Source organism: Cavia porcellus, unplaced genomic scaffold, assembly GCF_034190915.1.
Source record: "Cavia porcellus strain 051 isolate PalLab524CR breed Dunkin Hartley unplaced genomic scaffold, mCavPor4.1 scaffold_1, whole genome shotgun sequence".
Lineage (NCBI taxonomy): Eukaryota > Metazoa > Chordata > Mammalia > Rodentia > Caviidae > Cavia > Cavia porcellus.
This window is the reverse complement of record NW_026947484.1, coordinates 219,904,994-219,925,705: the sequence shown is the minus strand read 5'-3', so window position 1 is coordinate 219,925,705 and position 20,712 is coordinate 219,904,994. Positions and strand designations below refer to the sequence as shown.

The window sequence follows — 20,712 nt, the reverse complement described above, 5'->3', positions numbered from 1 at the left end:
GAGCGGACTGGGTGCAGAAGGCTTTCCAGGGAGAGGGAAGAGCACATGCAAAGGCCCGAGGCTTAAAGTGTCAAGACCCGAAACGGTGCGAGGAGAGGAAGCGGGTACTCAGGAGGTGGGCAAAGACAGGACGGCACATCTGTCTTTATAGAAATCTTTCAAATTTATAGAAGCTACTCTAGAGATTGGGAATTATCTCAACTTGGTGACAAACTGCTGGGAAAATGCAGAAAAATGACAAAGCAAAATCTGTAATTTTGGAAAATAATCTTAATGCCGGTATGAATAATGGGCTCGGAGGGGAAAGAGCCAGAGGCAGGGAGACCAGTTGAGAAGGAAGGCAGAAATGCCAGGACCCAGCCTGAAAATGTCAGGCACAGGGCGGCACAGACTGGGAGCTGAGGGACGTGAGACCCAAATGCTGAGCTCTGTCACTGGGTCACCACTTTAGCACTGGGGCTGATGGGACAGGATGGTTGACAGGCCAAGGGGCAGGAAGGCCTGATGCCCAGTTTCTTCTCTCTATTCTCCTCTTATACATTCTCTGAACAGAACAATTCCCCAGGTCCTTCAAAAACCTGGGTTTTTTGTTTGTTTGTTTATCGGTACCGGGGATCGAACTCACGACTGACTGCTTTCGAGGCTATGGCTTATACTGCTGAGCTAAATCCCCAGCCGCCCAAAATCTGGTTTTTTTAATTAAAGGAAAGAACAAAGTTCAGCAAGTTCATGGTCCTCATTCTCAAGAGTAGGAGTCTTCCTGTGAGTAGCTTTCTTCTTTATATTCAGGGAATTACTATTCCTTCAAAATTCTGCTGACACCCACCTGCTGTCTACAGGTGTCTTTGGCACTTACAGCCCCAGATCACGTCCCCTGGGTATTCCTCTGTCAGTATTTAGAGAACTGTTCCACGTGGTCGGTCCTGTTGCTTTACCCATGTGTCCCCATCACCACCTTTCCAAGCTAAACCTTTGAAATTCCCATTAATCTGCCAGCGCTTTAAAAAGATAATCTCTGCTAGACATTGTGATGGATACACAATCCCAGCACTCAAGAGCCTGAGGCAGGAGGATTGCCCGGAGTTCAAGGTCAACCTGGGCTACCTGAATCCAAGGCCAGCCTGAACTACATAGTGAGACCCTGTTTCAAGAAAACAAACACCAAAATAAAACAAATGACAAAAAAGAAAAATCTCCTGTGATGATTCAAGTTAACAAACACCAGGAATGACCTGACTATCTCCCAGAAGATTTCGAAAGACAGAAACATTGACCTTGTCCCCTGAACTAACACTTGTACAGGCGATGTTTGATAGTTCACAGAATGAATGAATATGGAAGGTCAAATTCATGAAATGTTCCGTAGTAATGATGAGACTGATACTTACAGGATGCTGCAAAGCCCTGCCCCCAGCAGAGTGCCTCGGATCCAGCTGTCCGGCATCAGGAGGGCCACAGGTCTGAAGATCCACACCTAAGTGGTCAGATCCAGCCTGCAGGGCCACAGCACAAGGCTGGGAGCTGCGCTGTGAGCACTGCTCCTGGACGTTCTCCCAGAGGACCCTCTAAGCAAGGCAGGATGGAAGATGGAAAGGAGTTTGTCACTGTCATCTGGGAACTTCTCCCTGAGGCTAGTTCCTCTCCTCAGCCTCCCTTTTCCTCTGGGAATCCTGGGTCTTAGCCAGCCTACAGGAAGAAGGATCTGGCTAGTTGATACCCTTAAGGTAGGCACTGGAAGTTGCCATCCTAAATCTCCCTGGAGAGTGCTTTTTTCAAGTGCAGCAAGATTAATGGCCATCTCAGGTGCTGCTGAAAGAGAAAATTCAGGCCTCACTATGTCCCCTGCCATGAAGGAGGCAAGCTTGAGAGTCCTCCAAGCTCCCCGTGAGCCAGATATCCAGGCAAGGAAGCCCAGACCTTGTGTCTAAACTGCAAACAGAATGACAAGACCTAGAATTGGTATAGCACTCAGAATTCTGCCGGAGAGCAGTGTGGCTGAACCAAAAGCAGTAATTCTGTTTGGATCAGACTCTACTTTCTTGTCCCCCTGCAGCCATTAAAGGTTCAGGTTAAATTCTGTACATCTGAAGCAAAGGAAGCAGGGTGAGGGCAGGTGGAGAGAGGGAAGGGGAGGAAAGAGCCCTTCCTGACCACAGATGCATGTCAGGGTTGGGCCAGGGGCTCTGCTGAAAGCCGTGTAAGTAGTTGCATTCCTCTCTAAGCACAGCGACACAAGGAAACTCCTCCTGAGGCTGCTGCCCAATCTCCTCCCCCACCGCACCCCGTATCCCAGTCCAACTCCCACTCCAGGACAGGCATCTGCCTCAGCAGGAGATCCACGGGCAAGTCTAGACTTTAGGATTGTCACACTCCTGGGGCATGACGTGTGGAGGGTATCATCAGGCAAACAAGCTGCTCTTCCTGCCTGGCAGCCTTAAGTCATGTGGAAGCATTCGGGGTGGTGGCCCAGCACGTACCTGTGAGGAGGTACAAAACCTGGTGTAAAAAACCACTCAGAGGGGAAGCTGAGAAGTCAGCCAGAATGAAGGTGCCAAATGGGTCAACCTATTCTCTCCAGGATAAAGCCTGGAAGTCTCCCGAATTTTTTTCTCCATCCAGCTGCCTCCTCTGATTCTAGTCTCGAAGGCCAGATTCTTTGTGCCTTGGATGTAAATTTTAACTGGCAGCATTACTGGACTAGAGCCTCAGTATGGTCATTTGAATTTTCAGTGGGAAACTTTGCTGCATCTCCAGGTTGCATGCCTCCTATTCCATTCAGATTTGGGAAGGCTGTCCTCACCTCTACCTCTCCAGACCTAGCTGTAGAATTTCCCTGCCCTGACACAAGGCCCTTGCTGTCTCCAGCCCCGGAGTACTGTGTCCACCCAAAGCCCCCCAGGAGACTGTCTCAGCATAGGATTTTGGATAAATCCCAGGTCTCACCTATGATTCCTCCCTTTTCTAGATACGACCCAACCAAAAAAACAAAGAGGGAGCCTCAGCACTTGCCCTAAGTGCCTCCTTCAGGATGGATTTGACAAGCAATAACCCTAAGCAACCCAAAGCACACACTTTGCTGGGCATTTGGAACACACAATGATCCAGACCAGAAAGAAAACAGTAAATATAAACCTATTTCTCTGTTGGGAATGGAGAACTGACTACAATGCCATGTTGCCCCTTGGAGATGGGTTTAACCAAAAGCTCCCCAGAGGTTTCCATTCTCAGATTTCTCCAGGCCTCACTGCAGTGTCTTCACTGCAATTGGATGTTGCCCCCATGACAATGGGGCTAAACTTCGTTCCTCCTGGCACAAATATGCACCTCTGAGCCTGGGAGAGGGGTGCAAAGGGAGGACCTAGGCAGCAGGGAAATCCAAGCCCCACACTAATCACTGTCTCTTGGTTTGCTCCTCTGCCCAAAGCCTACACTTGCAGACTTTGTAAGCTGCCCTTTCCCTGCAGAAGGAGTCAAGAATAGCAACTGTGCTGAAACCTGCCTGAGAGTCTGGATTCTCTTCTCAGGGTTTCCAAGTCAGTGCAGCTGAGGCTCTTCTGCTTCTGTGCCTTTAAGAGAGGGACGCAGGCCGCTGAGCTCATCTTTCGCTGAGCTGAGCTTGCCGAGCTCTGAGCTTGCTGTGGAGGAGGTGTGGTCTCCGCTTCTTAATGTTTTTCTTACGCTACCAGAATCAGAAGGCAGAGGAATTATTTCAGAATAGCTCACTTTGCCTCTACCTGGGAGAACGAAAAAGGTTGAACAAGCACCCAAGCCTTAAAGAGTCATTCTATTCAGAGCAAGAATCATAAATAGGCATTTTCCTTTAGAGCTGGAAGCAATCCTCAGTCTTGTGCCCTGGCATGGGGCACTGTCCTGGGCAGTTCCAGACACCAAGGGCAGCCATCCAGCGACGGGATCTGAGCGACAATTGCTCTCCGCTGCTCTTCACAGCAACTAGTTTGCAGTAGTGAAGGTTTCTCCTTCTAAGACCTTGATCTTGAACTTAGATATAAATCTCACTTTTGCACCTGTTAGCACTGTGATCTTAGACAAGATGCTTAATTTTCTGAGACTCAGTTTCTTCAGTTGTAAAATTAAGTTAATAGTAGTTCATACTTCGTAGAATTGATGTAACAAACATTTCAGAAAGCAAATGTAGGTGGCGACCAACAAATGGCTAACCCATGTGCTCTGGGGCTGGGGTGGGAAGCCAGTCACATCCCTTTGACAATCATTGTCTACTGACAAATTCTGCCTATTTAAATCCCCCACTCTTTCCCTTTTACATCATTCTTTCTTTTTTTTTTTTTTTTTTTTGGTCTTTTTCCTTTTTATCGGTACCGGGAATCGAACTCACGACTGCCTGCTTGCAAGGCAGGCGCTTATGCCACTGAGCTATTTAGCTGGAGCTCATAGATTAAGATCCAGAGGTCAAGAGATTTTGTGCATAACAGATAGTGAATAAATATTGTGGATGTATGTATGGATATTTTTCAACTCACTAGTTGATTATGTTCTGATAGTTTATGGGTATCAGCACCCAGGAAATATATAATCCATATAAATGCCAAATATATAAGAGACATGAGTTTAATGTCTACTAATATTCCCCTTACCTGCTGCCTGATCCTCAAGGGATATTAAATCCAGTCTTTAGATCTTGCTGCTCGGCATGACTGGATTAGATTACATATGAGAATTTTCCAAAGCAAAACAGATACATCATACCAATTTGCCTCTCAATTTCTGTTCCTCTCAAATAGCTTTCAAGTTGCAAATTCCCTCAGCAATAATCACATACAAGGCAAAGAAATTAAGAACTTTAGCTGAGCAGATATTAAATGAGTCTCTGGGATGTAGTAAAAGACATATTCAAGGGTAGATTCTTCCCCTGGATTTCCTCCTGACTCCCAGCCACAGGCTCTGAGCCGAACATGCCCTCACATGGAGGTTCCTCTTGGATAAGAGAGAAGACGCGTTTAAATCTGGTTACAAACTGCTGCTCAGTACTTCAGGTGCCATTATAATATGGGTCAGACCCCATCCCCAGGCACAGTGGTGTATAGAAGGCCTTGCTCCTAATAACAACAGAAACCTAAAATGCACAGTTTGTAAGGCTCAGAGCCCCTCAGTAATAAAAGTCTGCAAATAACCCTGGAAGTTAGCTTTATTCTGTTTCATCAGCATTCCAGGGAACGTGTGCTGAGATTCTCCCGTCTGATTTCTTAGGAATCGTAGTGATAGTGAGAGCGTGGGGAAGGCAGGTGGCAATGAGTACAATTGGGCTATTATAGGCTGGGGTGGTTTATTTGAAAGAAGGGTCAGCTTGAAGTGGCAGCAAAGGTTCAGCCTGGCTTATGATAGCTCTCAGGGAGTCAGGGCTGCAGACCTTGAGCCCAGAGTGGGGATTTCTCTATACTTATTTTGCTGTAACCCAAGAGAAAGCTCCTGGAGGCCTTGGGCTGAGTCTGTTGGAGAGGAGGGGCTCCAAGGCCTCAGTGGGACATCCTCTGTCTCCTGAGGGAGGAATTGTCCCCTGGTAAGGTTCCAGAAGCTGTGGAGGAGGCTTTGCATGAGCCGTGGACTTGGCCAGCTGGTTAACTTCCCAGAGTCATTTCCTCAGGGAAACCCTGCCCAGCTGACCCACCCAGCTTGGAGGCTCAGGTCACTAGGAAGCTCAGTTTCCCTCCAGATAGCTGGTTTTCAGTCCCCACAAGGAAGGATATGTCTGGAAGGTGTCTTCAGGCAGGGGGAGAAGGAGAAAACTTATAAGAAGAGGTGGAAACATCTCCAGTGATAACCGAGGCCTTTGGACACCTCTTCCACCCGCTCATGGCCACCTTTCCGGTGAGGCTTTCCGGGGAGTGAACTTACACACACACACACACACACACACACACACACACACACGATCTTATCATCTTTTTTTCCCCTGCACTGCAAGGTTCAGAAAGGTGGAGATTTTTTTCTGGCTCATTCATCATGTTTCAATCTCTACATGTGATACACAGTAAGGGTGCAGTCACCTGTTTTTAGAATCGATGCCAAGCATTTTGCATGGGTAACAGCTCCCAGAGCTCCTGCAAGTGAGTGTTGGCCTCTGAGGGAGCCCACATGTCCTCCCCAGGAAGGGGTGGAGCCCTCCCTGCAGGCCCCAGAAAGGGTTCTGCTCACAGAGATGCTCAGACAGCTGCTGGTTAAGGTCTTACCAAATGCTACCCATTTGCTTTTCTTCTGCTTCTGTCTTAGGCCCAAATGTTTAAGTCAGCCCTGCTCTCTTCCCTCTGTTGGTCTCACTTCTGTCAAGAAGTCTGCAGAAAGAAGTTGGTTTTACCCTGCAGCATCGTCTCCCTGGAAAAAAGCCCTGCACCACCCCGCCCTCTTCCTTTTTTTTTTTTTTTTTTTTTTTTGGTAGTACTAGGGGTAGAACCTAGCTAGGGTCCTGACACTGAGTTACAGCCTCCATCCCTTTTTTATTTTTTATTTTGAGTCAGGGTCTTAGTAAGACCCCCAGGCTGGGTTCGAACTTGTAATCTTCCTGTCTCAGCCTCCCAGAGTTGCAGGAATTACAGGTGTGTGCCACTATGCCTGGCACAACCCTTTTTCTAGCAGCTCAAGGCTGAAAGGGTACAAATGTATCTGCACAACTCTTGGGTGGATAACAGAAACCAGAACTTGCTCACTGAAGTAGGAGACAGGATTATTGCAGAGTTAGGCAGTTCACAGGACCTCTGAGAGGGCCCCAGAAACAGGCCTAGCCAGAAGGCTGGTAGAATAATGGCCTAAATTACACCACAGATGTGGCCCTGGAGAGGCGACATGTTCACCACTGTCAGCTTCAGATACTGTGATCGGTCCCATCAGCATCCCAGAGTGAGGCACTGAGTGCTACCATGGGAACATCATCCACGCCACCATGGGAAACGGGTGTGGCTGCCACCAGCCCCACTGAATCAAGTTGCGCAGTTGGTACCCACCCTTTCTGTAACCAGCTGCAGAATCCAGCTGGCGTGCCTGGCTCCAGTGCTGGCTCCCTGGCCACCAGGGAAGCCGGGAAAGCCAGTGTCCATCTTCTCCCCTGGCAAATGAGTCCTCCGGGGTGGGGTGAGCCACTGGCCAAATGCAGAACTGTCAGCAAAGCATGACAAATGTCCGCCTCATAGACAGCCTGGGATGTCTTGGCCAAATACCCTCTACTGGTACCTTGCTCTGATATTCTTTTATTCATTCATTTCCAACAGCTTTACCGAGACATAATTCACATACCATAGAATTTATTCATTCTAAGTGTACCATTCAGTGATTTTTAGTATGTTTGGAGTTGTACAACCACCGCTACCACAATCAATTTTAGAATGTTTTCATAATCCTAAAAAATAAATTCCATTCCCTGTGGCCACCACCATGCTATTCCCCTGTTCCTCCCAACCCTAGCTAACCGTTTGCTTTCCTGTTCTTCAGTATCTACATCCTCGTGTACATTTCCGTTTCAGCCTCATCTTACCTGTAATAAATTCCTTCTGGGGCCAGAACCCTGTTCTTGCTCGTCCGCAACCCCTCAACCCACTGAATAAAGCAAGGAGGGATGCCAGAGGTCTACGGCAGACACTGCTGGTTATGCTCCCACCAACCTCCCTTGTTAACACAACCAGATTTTAATGACCGTGGACTGGCCCTTGGGGGTTAATAGTGATTGGTCTAAACTAGCCATGATAATCCTATTACCCGCTGTGAATGTTTGTGTACCAGTAGGCAAGTGACCCATTTCTGGCTAATATTAAATGAGAAGTTTGCCCAGGACCTTTGGGAAAGATTTTCCTCTCTGTTAAGGGGTCTGGGAGAATATAGACTTTTCTCCTTGCTTGAAAGTAGGTTCTGTGAGCTCAAGATGACTGCCACACCCACCTGTCCAGTTGGGAACTTTGAGGTAAGACCTGTCCGCCAGGGCACAGATGTGTGTTTATGCTCCACTGAACTGCTTCTCATGAATTCTGGTCCTTCTCTCTACCTACCCATGAGTTCCAGCACCGATTCTCCCTGGCCTTGGGTCTCTGGCCTCTAGTACACATCTCCTTCAGGTTTCCGTCATCCTGATTTCCTGACGGCCTTGGGGTTCCCTAATGCTGCACACCCCTCTGCCTTCACCCACCTGGTTTCATCCCTGTTTGCCTCCCAGCCTTCATGCCTTGCTCTCCTAAAACTCTTCTCAAGGAATCTTGCTTCTCGGTGAGCAAAACTTGGACTAATTTGCTGCCTTAAAAATGCACTTGAGGAAGAAATAGGCAAAGTATTATTTATGCTCAAGAGGGTAACTCTTATATAAAAAAATACAAATGGGTACAAAAGCACATTTAAAAATTCAGCCCTGCCAGCTTTTAAACAATGTTTTTACCAGTCAAGTTAAAAGTTATTAAATATCTCATAAGTTTCAGGCATTAAGAGAAGCACAGATAACTCATTTTTTTTTCCTTTTTTTTTTTTTTTTTTTTTTTGTCTTTTTCATTTTTATCGATACCAGGGATTGAACTCACGACTGCCTGCTTGCAAGGCAGGTGCTTATGCCGCTGAGCTAAGTCCCCAGCCCCTACAGATAACTCTTAAATAAACATGTGAATATATATATAATAAAAGTTATTAAATATCTAATAGTGGGCTGGGGTTTTAGCTCAGCAGTGTAAGTGTCTGCCCCACAAGTTTGAGGTCCTGAGTTCAAATCCCGGTACAAAAAAAAAATCTAATAGTGTGTTAACAAAGGTTAGAAGACAAGGATTGGAAACAAAAATTGGATCATCTCTAAAAAGCAATTGGACCTTTAAAAATATGAAAAACCTTTAAGCTAATCAATTCCACTTTTTGAATCGTATCCTAAGGAACAGCAAGATATTCATGAAGTTATTAAAAATTAAGAATGTTCATTTTGGATGAAAAACAGAAATAAGCTAAATGTCCATAATCACTGTTTATTAAATGTACTTTGTCCATATCATGAGAATCAGATAGAAATTTAAAAATAGCATTTAAAAAAAAGCTACAGGACTGGCTATGGTGGTACACGCCTATAATTCCATCGCTCAGGAGGCTGAGGCAGGAGGATTGTTGCAAGTTCAAGGCCAGCCTGGGCTCCATAGGATTTCAAGACCACCCTGAATCACATAGCAAAACGGTTTCAAAAAAAAAGGGTACTTACTGAGGCGGGAATGTGTTCAGGATGTGTTAAATTAAAACACAACATAGGGGCTGGGGATTTAGCTCAGCGGCATAAGCACCTGCCTTGCAAGCAGGCGGTCGTGAGTTCGATCCCTGGTACCGGTAAAAATGAAAAAGACAAAAAAAAAAAAAAAAAAATTAAAACACAACAGGTGACAGAACAGTACTGCAATATGGCATTAAATGTTTAGAAAATTATGAATATAAAATTACTCAAAGGATATATTCTAAAATGCTTACTAGTGTTTATTACAGGGTAGAATGAGCACAGGCACATTTTATCTTCATTATGCTTGTCAATGTTTTCAAACTTTCCACACTGGGTATGCATTATTTTTCTTTTTTGAAAAATTGAGGGAAGGAGCCATGCGTTGGTGTGAGCTGTGCTTCTTCCTAGCAGCGTTCTGGGCTCCCTGATGTGAGGCCTTGGGGACAACACCCACCGCTGACTCCTCCCCCTCCACACCCTGGGGAGCTGGGCTGGGGAGCTGTAGTGGGAAGTGCAGAAAGCCTCGCGCCCCCCACACCCCTCACCCCTACCCCCCACCCGGCCTCCTTGTGCTGCGTCTCAGGACAATCAGGACAGCCAGCAGGGCTTGGAGGAGGCAGTCATGGTGCCCACCCTCAATAGAACTTTCACCTGCTGGAGCCTGGGGCTGAACGCCAAGGGCAAAGCAGATTCCAAGCGGCAGAACTGTGTGCTGGGCTCCTGGAATGCTGGGTGGTGGCTTCTGGCTAACCGCATGGCTTCTGGCTAACCGCTGGGCAGGCTTTAGGCCAGCGAGAAGACAGCGTGGGAAGACTCACTGGGGATGGAAAACCGAGGGTAGGTGTGGACAGAAACAGGGGTGGAGATGCAGGCCGACTTTAAAGGAGCGCCAGTTTTTTTGTTTTTGTTTTTGTTATTTTTACCAAAGACAGAATGCTTAAAGCCATTTTGCCTTTAAAATAAATTTGGTTTTCTGTCATATTCATAATTTTATTGATAAGAGATTTATTAGTATGTGTTTTCAGTACACAGTAATTGCACTGATCAGGGGAAGTTAATGCATGTGTGCAACACATTTTAATTATTTTCTCATACTCTTCCTCACCCCTCCCCCAACTCAGGGTCTATCTCCCTGTTTACCGTTATCAAGTCTGCTGTGCAATTTATTTATACTTTGGATTTCTCATACAAGAGAAGCCATGTGATATTTACACTTGTTGGATCTATTTCACTTACCATTATGGTCTGGAAGAGTATCTTTTTTCTTACAAATGACTCAAATTTAACCTGCGTGGCAGAGCAGTTCTCCATTGTGTATAAATACCATTTTGGGGTTTTTTTGTTTTTTTTGTTTTTTTTGTTGTGTGTGTGTGTGTGTGTGTGTGTGTGTGTGTGCATTCAACTGTTGATGGACCTACAGCCTGCTTCTAAGATTTAGCTACAGTGCATTGTGCTGCTAATATACATAGATAGCCGTGATGTCTTTAACACTCTGGGGAAGACACTAGAAGAATGGAATCTTTATAGTTTCAGTTTTTTGCGGAATCTCACACTGATTTCCATAGTGGTTGTACTAGTTTACCTTCCCATCAACAGTGAGAAGGCTTCCTTTTCGCTGCAGCCTTATCATTTATTATCTGATTATCATTATTTTTTAATGAGACGGGGGTCTCCTTATGTAGTGCAGGCTGGCCTTGAGCTTGGTGTGTATCCCATGCTAGCTGGCCTTGTACTTGTGGCAATCCTCCTGCCTCAGCCTCCCGGATGCTGGATTACAGACATTAGCCACCACATCCAGCTTGATTTCTTATGATGGGCATTCTTTCGAAAGTAAGACAAAATCTCAATGTCATTTTAATTTGCCTTTTTCTTAATGGTCAGAGATGTTGAACATTTCTTCATGTAGTCATTGGCCGTTTGTTACTTTTTGAGAGAAATGTCTATTCATTTCAGTTACCAATTTTTTGGTTGGGTTTTTTATTTTGCAGTCTTTGTTTTGTTTTGTTTTATTTTATATATATTCTAGATGTTAGCCCTCTATCCCAGGAGTAGCTAGCAAAAACTTTCTCCCATTCTTTGGGGTTTTTCTTCACTCTGTTGTTTGCTCCCTTTGCTGTACAAAAATTTTTAATTTTACATAATCCCATTTGTTGATTCTTGGTCCTATTTGTCATACAATTAGGGTTCTGTTCAGAAAGTCCTCACTTAAACCTATCCCTTCAAAAGTTTTACCTATTTTATTTTCTTTTTTCTTTTTTTTTTTTTCTTTTTTTTTTTGGTCTTTTTCGTTTTTATCGGTACCAGGGATTGAATCCATAACTGCCTACTTGCAAGGCAGGCGCTTATGCCGCTGAGTTAAATCCTCAGCCCCCCTATTTTATTTTCTAAGAGAATAAGTGTTTCTGATTTTTATTTTTTAATTTTATTTAAGGAGAAAAAAGGAAAAAACAGAAAAGGGTACAAGTTATACAGAATTTCAGAAAAATAAACAGTAGGAAATCACTAGTTAATAGATTACATATTGTCATCTTAGAAATAGTTGTTCAAGTTACAAAATTAAAGTATATAGAGTGGACATTCAAACAGGGAGAGTGCAAACAGTTCTGTTCAATGATCCAATAAAACTCAGTAATATGGTTATCTATCTTATACACTTAAATATACATGCAGTTATGTCCTTTAGAGCACTTTCTTTTCCTCTCTTTTGTACAATGACAATTACACATTTTGGGTTTTATTACTCCCACTGTTCTTATTACTTTTTTGAAGAGAATAAAACCAAATGTGATATAACAGAACAGAGTCAGTCAAATCAAAAGGATGGACATAATACATAATGTAAAAACAAAATACAAGGTGAGCAACAATGGTTACCATACTGCCTCTTGCTATCTTAAAAAGAATTGCCTATATCATCAGTTACAATAAAATTGAACAAAACAATAAAGAACAAAACCAATAAAACCAAAACATTGGAGACATTAGAGGACTTCAAAAGAAGATAATAGTCAACCAGAATGGGCATCATAATGAATCTTATTGTCTTCATAGTTGTTGCCTATACGTTCGAATTTGGTACTATCAAGGAAAACAGAATAGAGGAAAATGAGTCAAAACAAGATGGTGAGAGCAATACAGGGTTTCAAATCAAGTTAATAGGAAATCAAAGTGGGTTACTATAATATATCCTGCTATTTTTTATTTATTTTTCCCTTAATTAAAAGGATAAAAATGAAAAAGTAAATAATAAAAAGAGATTGAGATAAAAGAGGGCATAACAACAAAACAGCACAGGTCAAAAAATAGCCATTTAAGCAAAATAGTGTTTCCCCACAAGATAATCCCGACATAAAAGTAGTTACCATAGTGTCTCTTTCCTTGAAACCTTTGAGTATAACTTCGTATACTGTAGCATCAAACATATCAAGATAATGTAAAACCATTCAAGAGAATGACAGTATTACAGGGTATTTAGAATCAACTAATAGAAAATGAACGATGGTTTCTGTATAATCTCCTTGTCTATAAAAGTTTTTGTTTATATTATCACATATAATAATATCCAATAAGATACAACATGTTAAGACCGATGGAGACCGAAGAACAAAAAGCTTGATGGGACTTCAAAACAAGATGATATTAAATAAGCACTACCTATTATGATGTCTTGTTTTCTCCAATATAGCTGTTCCTACCATCCAACCTTCTCTGCCTCATTTCTGTTGAGCTCTTTCTCGGTCATTAGTTGTCAGTTTGTCTTCTTCATTTTGCTTTCTGCTCCATTCATTGTGGCCACTCTGCCACTGTTTCTGGAATCTTGGTATTTTTCTTTTTTAGAACATCCTGCAGTAATCTCTATAGAATTGAATTGGTGGTTGCAAATTCCCCTAGTTCCTCTTTATCCTGGAAGCACCTTGTTTTTCCATCAATTTCTAGGGACAGTTGTGCAGGATATATCAATCTTGGCTGGAGGTTATTGTCTTTCAAAGCTTGAATTATTTCGCCCCTTGCGCTTTGTGATTTGATGGTTTGTGCCGAGAAGTCTGCTGTAATTCTGATGGGTGTTCCCTTGTAAGTGGTCTGTTTCTTGTCTCTGATGGCTTTTAATATTCTGTTCTTATATTGGATTTCTGGAATTTTGATTATTATATGCCTGGGTATAGTTCTGTTTGGGTTGTAGGTGGCTGGGGTCCTGTATGCCTCATACATCTGAGTATCTTTACCTTTTGCTAAATTAGGGAAATTCTCCTGGATTATTTCTCTGAATAGCTTTTGTAGTTCATTTGTTTGTGTCCCTACGTCTTCTTTTATGTTCTTAATTCTTTTTTTTTTTTTTTGTCTTTTTCGTTTTTATCGGTACCAGGGATCGAACTCATGACTGCCTGCTTGCAAGGCAGGCACTTATGCCGCTGAGCTAAATCCCCAGCCCCTATGTTCTTAATTCTTAAGTTATAGATTCTCTTATCATCTTCTAGCCTTTGTATTATTGCTGTTTGTTTTCTTGTTATTTTTAAGAAGTTTTTCATTTCATGCTCCCACCTTACAAATCTGTCCTCCAGTTCAGATAATCTATCCTTAGTTTCTTTCAAGCTGTTATGCCAGCTTTCAATAGAGTTTTTAGTTTCCTGGTAATCTCTTTGAACCTGCTTCACGTATTCTATGTTTTCTCTATTTTCTCCATCAAACAATTCTCCCCTTTTTTTCTGTTCTTCCATTCCACCATCCATTTTTGGGGGGGTGCTTAGCATTTCTCTAACTATTCTACTTATTTCTTGCTTTATTTCATTAAATACTTCACTTTTGAACTCATCTATGAGGCTCCAGAGATATTGCTTTATGTCTATTGGTGCCGTGTCTGATATTGCATGTTTTCTGTCTTCATTCTCCGTTGCGTTTACCTTTCCTGGATCAGTGTTCTCAGGATTGGGGACTGAGGACCCTTTCTTATTGTTCCCTCTTACCATGCTTTTTGTTCCTTCCATACAAGCATATATAGGAAGCCCAGGTTTTTTTTCTGTTTGTCTGTTATAGTGTGTTTGAATCTGTCGGCTAGGTATTCTCACCCACTGCAGTGTTCTAGGGAGACACAGACCTGGGTAGTGCTGGGCCTGCCCTTCCAGGTCAACCTACTGAAGGCTTCACTGCTAGGTGCACCACCAGGCACTGGGACCTGGTTTGGGCTAGCCTACTGGATCTTAGTCTGCGGCATCACCAGGCCAAGCACTCCCTACCAATCCTGCTTGAGAGGGGAATATGCATCTAAAGTCACTGCAGCGTCCTGTTCCGGCTAGTCTGCCTGGTCCCAGAATATCCTCTGTTGGAGCCTCTTAGTCTATGAAAGGGTCCCCGTTCCTCTCACTCACCACAGGTTGATGCAGGGCTCCCTGCCAGTCCCGCTCTCAACTCCGTTTGGTTCGCCGATTCCCACTCTCAGAGCTTTCATGCACTCTCTCTCTCTCTGCTGTGCCAATTGGGACACAGCAGCGGCAGCAGGAAATTCAAATCACAGCTTCCAGGGGCGCGGGTTCCAGCTTCCACACTGAGATTTTATCTGTTCCTGTTATAGCACCGGGATTGCATTTCCAGTTGGTTTCTCTCAGCTTAGTTCGTTCTTGGGTCAGCAGGGTATATCTCCCGTTGCTTAGGACTCCTCACACCACACCATTCCTGGATTCTAAGCTGGCTAACTCAGAGAGCCTCCGTGGCTGCTGTTATCTGTCTGCCATGTTCTCCCAGAAGTCAGTGTTTCTGATTTTTATATTTGGATCTTGGATTCATTTTGACTTTAGTTTTGTACATGGTGATAGGCATGGGCCTAGATCAGTCTTCTGCCCGTTTTCCCAGCACTATTCACTGAAGATGCTATCTTTCCTCCACTAGAAGGTTTGGCTTCTTTGTCAAAGATCAGATAACTGAATGTGCTGGGGCTTGTTTCTGCGTACTTAATTCTGTTCCATTGATCCTCATATCTGTTTTATCCCAGTACTATGCTGTTTTTATCACTATAGTTTTGTAATATAACTTGAAGTCCAGATTTGTGATGCCTTTTGCTTTGCTCATGTTGTTCATGGTTGCTTTTGCTATTCAGGATCTCTTGTGGTTCCATGTAAATTTTAGTAGTGTTTTCTCCAATTCTGTGAGGTATGCTGTTGGTGTTTTGATTGGGATTTTCATTAAATCTATCTGTTTATCTATGTATCAGTTTTGTAAGTATGACAGTTTTAACAACATTTGTTCTGCATATCCTGAACAGGGAATATCTTTCCATTTTCTAATGTTCTCTTTGATTTCCTTTATCAGAGTACTGTGATTTTCACTGTAGATGCTTTTCACTTTTTTTGTTAGGTTAATTTGTAAGTAATTTTTTGATACTATTATGAATGCTTTTTTTTGCTCATTTCTTTCTCAGTGGGTCAATAACACAAGAGTGTTATTGATTTTGTAACCTGCTCTGCTACTGAATTTGGTTATTAATTTTAGGCACCTTTTGGTGGAATTTTTGGAGTCTTCTGTATAGAGGACGTATCATTTGCATACAATGATAATTTGACTGTTTCCTTTCCTATACATATATCTCTCTTATTTCTTTCTCTTGCCTGATTACTCTGGTTAATATTCTGAGTGCTATGGGACAGGAGTGGTGAGAGTGAACATGTTGCCTTGTTCCTGATTTTAAAGGGGAAGCTTTCAGCCCTTCCGCCTTTAATATAATGTTGGCAGTAGGCTTGTCATAAATAGATCTAATCTAACTGAGATAAGGTCTTTCTAAACCTATTTTTCTTCAGGGTTTTTTTCTTTATTGTGAGTGGATGTTGGATTTTATCATAAGCTTTTTCTGCATCTACTGAGATGATTATATGATTTTTGTACTTTCTTCTGTTTACTATGTAGTGTGTTACGTTTATTGACTTGTATATGTTGAACCATCCGTACATCCCCAGGATGAAGCCTGCTTCATCATGATGTATGATCCTTTTGATGACTTGTTGCATTCTATTTACTAGTATCTTAGTGAGGATGTCTGCATTCATGTTCATTACAAATATTGGCCTCTGCTGTACTTTTCTTTTTTAGTTGGATCCTCTTCTGGTTTTGGAATCAGAGTAATAGTAGCTTCCAGGGATGACATTGGGAAAACTCCTTCTCTTTCTATTTCATTTAAGAGTGTAAGGAATATTGGCATTAGAGCTTCCCTGAAGTTCATGAATTCATTAGTGAATCCATCAGTTCCTGGGCTTTTATTAGTTGGTAGGGTTTTTTTTATCACTGTTTCAGTTTTATCATGTGTTACTAGATTTTAGAGTTTTTATATCTTCTTGATACAATTTTGGCAATTCATATGTATCTAGAAATCTATTGTTTTCATCTAGATTCCCCAATTTAATGGAGTAGAGCTTTTCAAAGTAGTTACTACCTTCTGGATTTTGGTGATTTCCATTATGATTTCACCTTTTTTATTTCTTATTGCATTGATTTGGGTCTTTCTTTCTTTTAGTAAGATTGGCTAAAGGTTTGTCTATTTTGTTTATTCTTTCAAAAATCCACCTCATTCATTCTTTGATTCTTTGTATTGTTTTTTATTTCAGTTTTACTAATTTCTGTTCTGTTTCATTACTTTCCTTTCTTGAACTAGCTTTGGATTTGGATTGTTCTTTTTCTAGGACCTTGAGGTATCTCAGATTATTTATTGGACTTGCTCTATTTTTCTGATGTTGACATTCACTGCCATGATCTTCCACTTTAAGGGCTGCTCTCATTGTGTCCCATGGGTTCTCAGCTTCCCAAGTGCTGGGATTACAGGCATGAGCCACCACAGCCTTCCCTTTTTTTTTAAATTTTATTTTGAAAGTATACAACAGAACAAGACAGAATAAAGCCAATTAAGATCGTACAATGAAATTAGTACAGAACTTCACAGCAGGTTATCAGGATAACAGTAATAGGTATCACAGTATATTTTGTTATCTTTATAATAGTTGCTCTTTCCATCACGTATATCAAATTGAGATGAAATATAGAACACTATAGAACCTATCAAAACAGAATATTGAATAGAGCAGTACCATTAATCAGAAAAGAGCAAAACAGTAATAAAAATATTTGCCTTCAAAGAGATGGTAGAAGGAAGTCCCCCTTATTTGCTATGGTCAACCTCCCAGGAGATGCTCAGATTTCTGGTTCCCATTTGCTAACGGGGGGGGGGGGGAAACAGGAGAAGGAGGGTAAGGGAAGTGGGATGTTTGACTCTAGGCCATGCATCAGTACGTTCACTATTGCTTAGCAGGGAGGCAGGCTGGTTGTTTGGTTTCACAGAGTCCTAAGTTCCAACATGGCGCGGATCTCAGGAGCTGCTGCTGGGTCTCCCCCTGGAAGGGCTGCAATCTGCCACACTGCCACTGCTTACCAGGGAGGGGAAGTGCTTGCTTGGCTTCCCAGTGTCTAAGTTCCAACATGGCGTGGATCTCAGGAGACACTGCTGGTTCTCCCCTGGAAGGGCTGCAGTCTGCCACACTGCCACCGATTACCAGGGAGGGGAGGTGCTTGCTTGGCTTCCCAGGGTCCTAAGTTCCAACATGGTGTGGGTCTCAGGAACTGCTGCTGGTTCTCCCCCTGGAAGGGCTGTAGTCTCAGCCTTCCCTTCTTTCCTTCCTCCCTTCCTCCTTCTTTAATAAATTCTTTCCCTTTTTCATTCTTGTTGTTATTAATACTTTTAGCTCATGTTTATGGCATGTGATGTTTATATTCATTGAGATTATTAGCTTCTTATAGATGGCACATCTTTATTCTCACTCACATTTTTGTGTGTGAATGCTAAAATCTTTCTTGCTTGCTATGGTTTGCATCTAGGTGGCCCCCCAAGCCTCATGTAGTCATGGAAGCGGCTGAATCTAGTGTTTGTGATTGGTTTGTTGTCTAGCGCTCAGATTGGTAGTGTGAGTGCTACACCTGCCCAGGGGTGGAGCCAGCATACAGTGTAATGTTGGGAGAAAGGCATGTCTCTCTTTCTTATAGTTTGTGCTTGCTGTTTGCAGCAGCCGTGAACTGCTGCCCCTCATCCATATCGTTTTGACTTGGAGCCAACTGAGTATGAACTGAAACCTCCAATCTGTAAGAAATAAACCTTCCCTTCCCTAACTTTAGGTGTCAGGTGTTTTGTCTTAACAATGAGAAAGAAAAGTAATCAAGACACTGCTTTTCCTGCTGGGTATAGTCACTCAATGGTTTCCACCCTGGAGCTATAGTCACTCTGGAAGCTCCCAGTTTCTGTGTTCTTCTGTGCACCCCAAGTCACAGCTTTCTCCACCTAATGTTATGGCCTGTTAAGTGCCCCCCCCAGAGGCCACTCTGTGTGTCTACCCCAAGCTATGGCATCTGGCCAAGCCAATGTAGATCCCTGCTAAAGTTGGTAGATGGGGAACAAACAGATCGCTAAGCTCCATGCTGGATATAGGGAGTCTACCAGGGGTCCAAAAAAAAAAACACTGGGCTTAATGCCATCACTTTTAGACCCAGCCCCTTCTGAAAGCCAATACAACCAGGCTGGCTTGTCACTATGGAGTATGACACCCCCATGTCCTTTCTGGCATGAGCTTAGACTTCTCAGGAGGGTCTATATCTAGCCTACACCCTGTCTGCAACTGGTTTCTGTGGCTGTCTCCTTCCCAGTAATTGTGGTAGGGTGACAGCAGAAACCCTGAAATACAGTCATTCTGTGGCTCGGTCTAAAACAGTTAACTCTTCCCAAAATGGTGACTGCTTAAACCCTCACAAATATGTCAGGTGCTACACTGGATTTCTTCTTATAGAAAAAATAACTTTTGGAGAAAACCCCACCTGTTTTTTGTAGCTCCTAATAGCTGTGGACTTTTCTTGTGGCTAATGTTGCTGGTGTAGTTCATTGTTTCTACCTTGAGCTGCCAGCCCTTCTGGGTTTACCTCATGTTAGTTGGCATAGATTCTCCTCCCTGAGGAGGCCTCCCTGAGAGAGGCTGTGTTGAAGATTATACAGATAACCCAACCCCCATGATGGCTGTTTGGGTCAGCTTTCCAGAATGCATCAGTATTTTTTTTTTTTATCGGTACCGGGGATCAAACTCACGACTGTGTGCTTGCAAGCCAGGCGCTTATGCCGCTGAGCTAAATCCCCAGCCCCTGCTCCAGTCTTTTGTATGTATAATACTCCGTATCTCCAGCATCTCTGTAGTTTCTAGTTTTCCTGTAAGCTCCTTCCCATTCCCTAGAGATATACTTCTTTTTTCTTTTCACCAATTTGTTCTCTTTTCAGGTGTCTCAATTTCAAGTCACAGAGAGAGGCTATGTTGAAGATTATACAGATAACCCAACCCCCATGATGGCTGTTTAATATTGTCAAAGCCCCTAACTTTATTCTTCATAGGTATCTTTCAGGATAGATGAGCAATGGTCTGCTCCCCACCTGGCAGATAAAGAAAACACCTGAGGAATTAAAGTCACGTTTCTGCAGCTTGAGCATGTTGAAAAGTGACACTACAGAGTCTGCCCCCACTGACTCATGTGAAGTTCTCTGTTCCAAACTCTGTGAGCTTTCATATGGCAATATTATCTGGGAGGAAGGCTGAAGGTGTGATTTGGAAGGAGAGCAGGCTTTGGTGTTGGACGAATGACCAATACCCAACTTTGCAACTACCACACAAATATGGAATTCTAGCCCCATATTTAAGAGAGTTGATCCACCTCCTGAGCTACAGTCTCCTTATAGATAAAATAAATATCATTCTTCCAACAAATGTCTAACCTGCTCCTACTCAATAAATATGACATTCCTTGGGATGGACACTAGGGAAATGGTGATGAACCTTTCCTGCCCCCACAGAGATCAGTAAATTATGAATCACGGACTGTCTTTATATCCTGCAAGTTAAAAAAATACTTTTGAATTCATGAAAAACGTCAAATGAGGGACATTTTTGTAACAAAAAAAAAAAAACAGTAGGGGCTGGGGATTTAGCTCAGTGGCATAAGCGCCTACTTTGCAAGTTAGATCATGAGTTCAATCCCCAGTACAAAAAAAAAAAAAAAACTATAAAAAATTCTGATTATGGTATCCATAAATAAAATTGCAATAGAATTCATCCATTGTCACTTGTTTCTCCATTATCAGTGGCCACTTCCAAGCTGTAATGGCAAAGGCGAACAATTGTAACAGAGACTTTATAGCCCGCAAAACCAAAAGTATTTACTCTGGCTCTTAATTTTTTTTCTGACTTTTTCTGACCCTTGGAAGAAAAACAAGATAATTACAGACCCAAAAATGTTCTACAAAGTTAAAAGGGTAGGGTTGGAATTTTTCAAAGTGTCTTGAGAAAGCCCTCAGTTATTCCCATACCAGGAGTGTTTGCAGCTCTCACTGGGCTGCTGTCACAAATGAGGTGAAGATGACAGGTGTGTCCAGAATGCCACTGGCTCCTGCTTTCCAGCCCCACTCAGGTTCCAAGCATGTTTGGGGTGTAGGGGTCAATGTGGAGTCGTGTTCCCTGCTA

At 42.9% G+C, this 20,712-nt stretch overlaps 1 long non-coding RNA gene across 2 annotated transcripts in view; it reads right to left on the bottom strand.

Annotated features, from left to right (window-relative positions):
- The window catches only part of LOC106028291 (uncharacterized), a 34,942-nt gene extending 31,476 nt beyond the window's left edge, over positions 1–3,466 (bottom strand). Inside the window, exon 1 of one of the 2 annotated variants that reach the window (XR_010040675.1) lies at positions 1,389–3,466. This is a non-coding gene — a long non-coding RNA (uncharacterized LOC106028291). The remainder of the gene's footprint in view (positions 1–1,388) is intronic. The other variant, XR_010040673.1, reaches the window with a different exon arrangement.
- Positions 3,467–20,712: the final 17,246 nt, after the last annotated feature.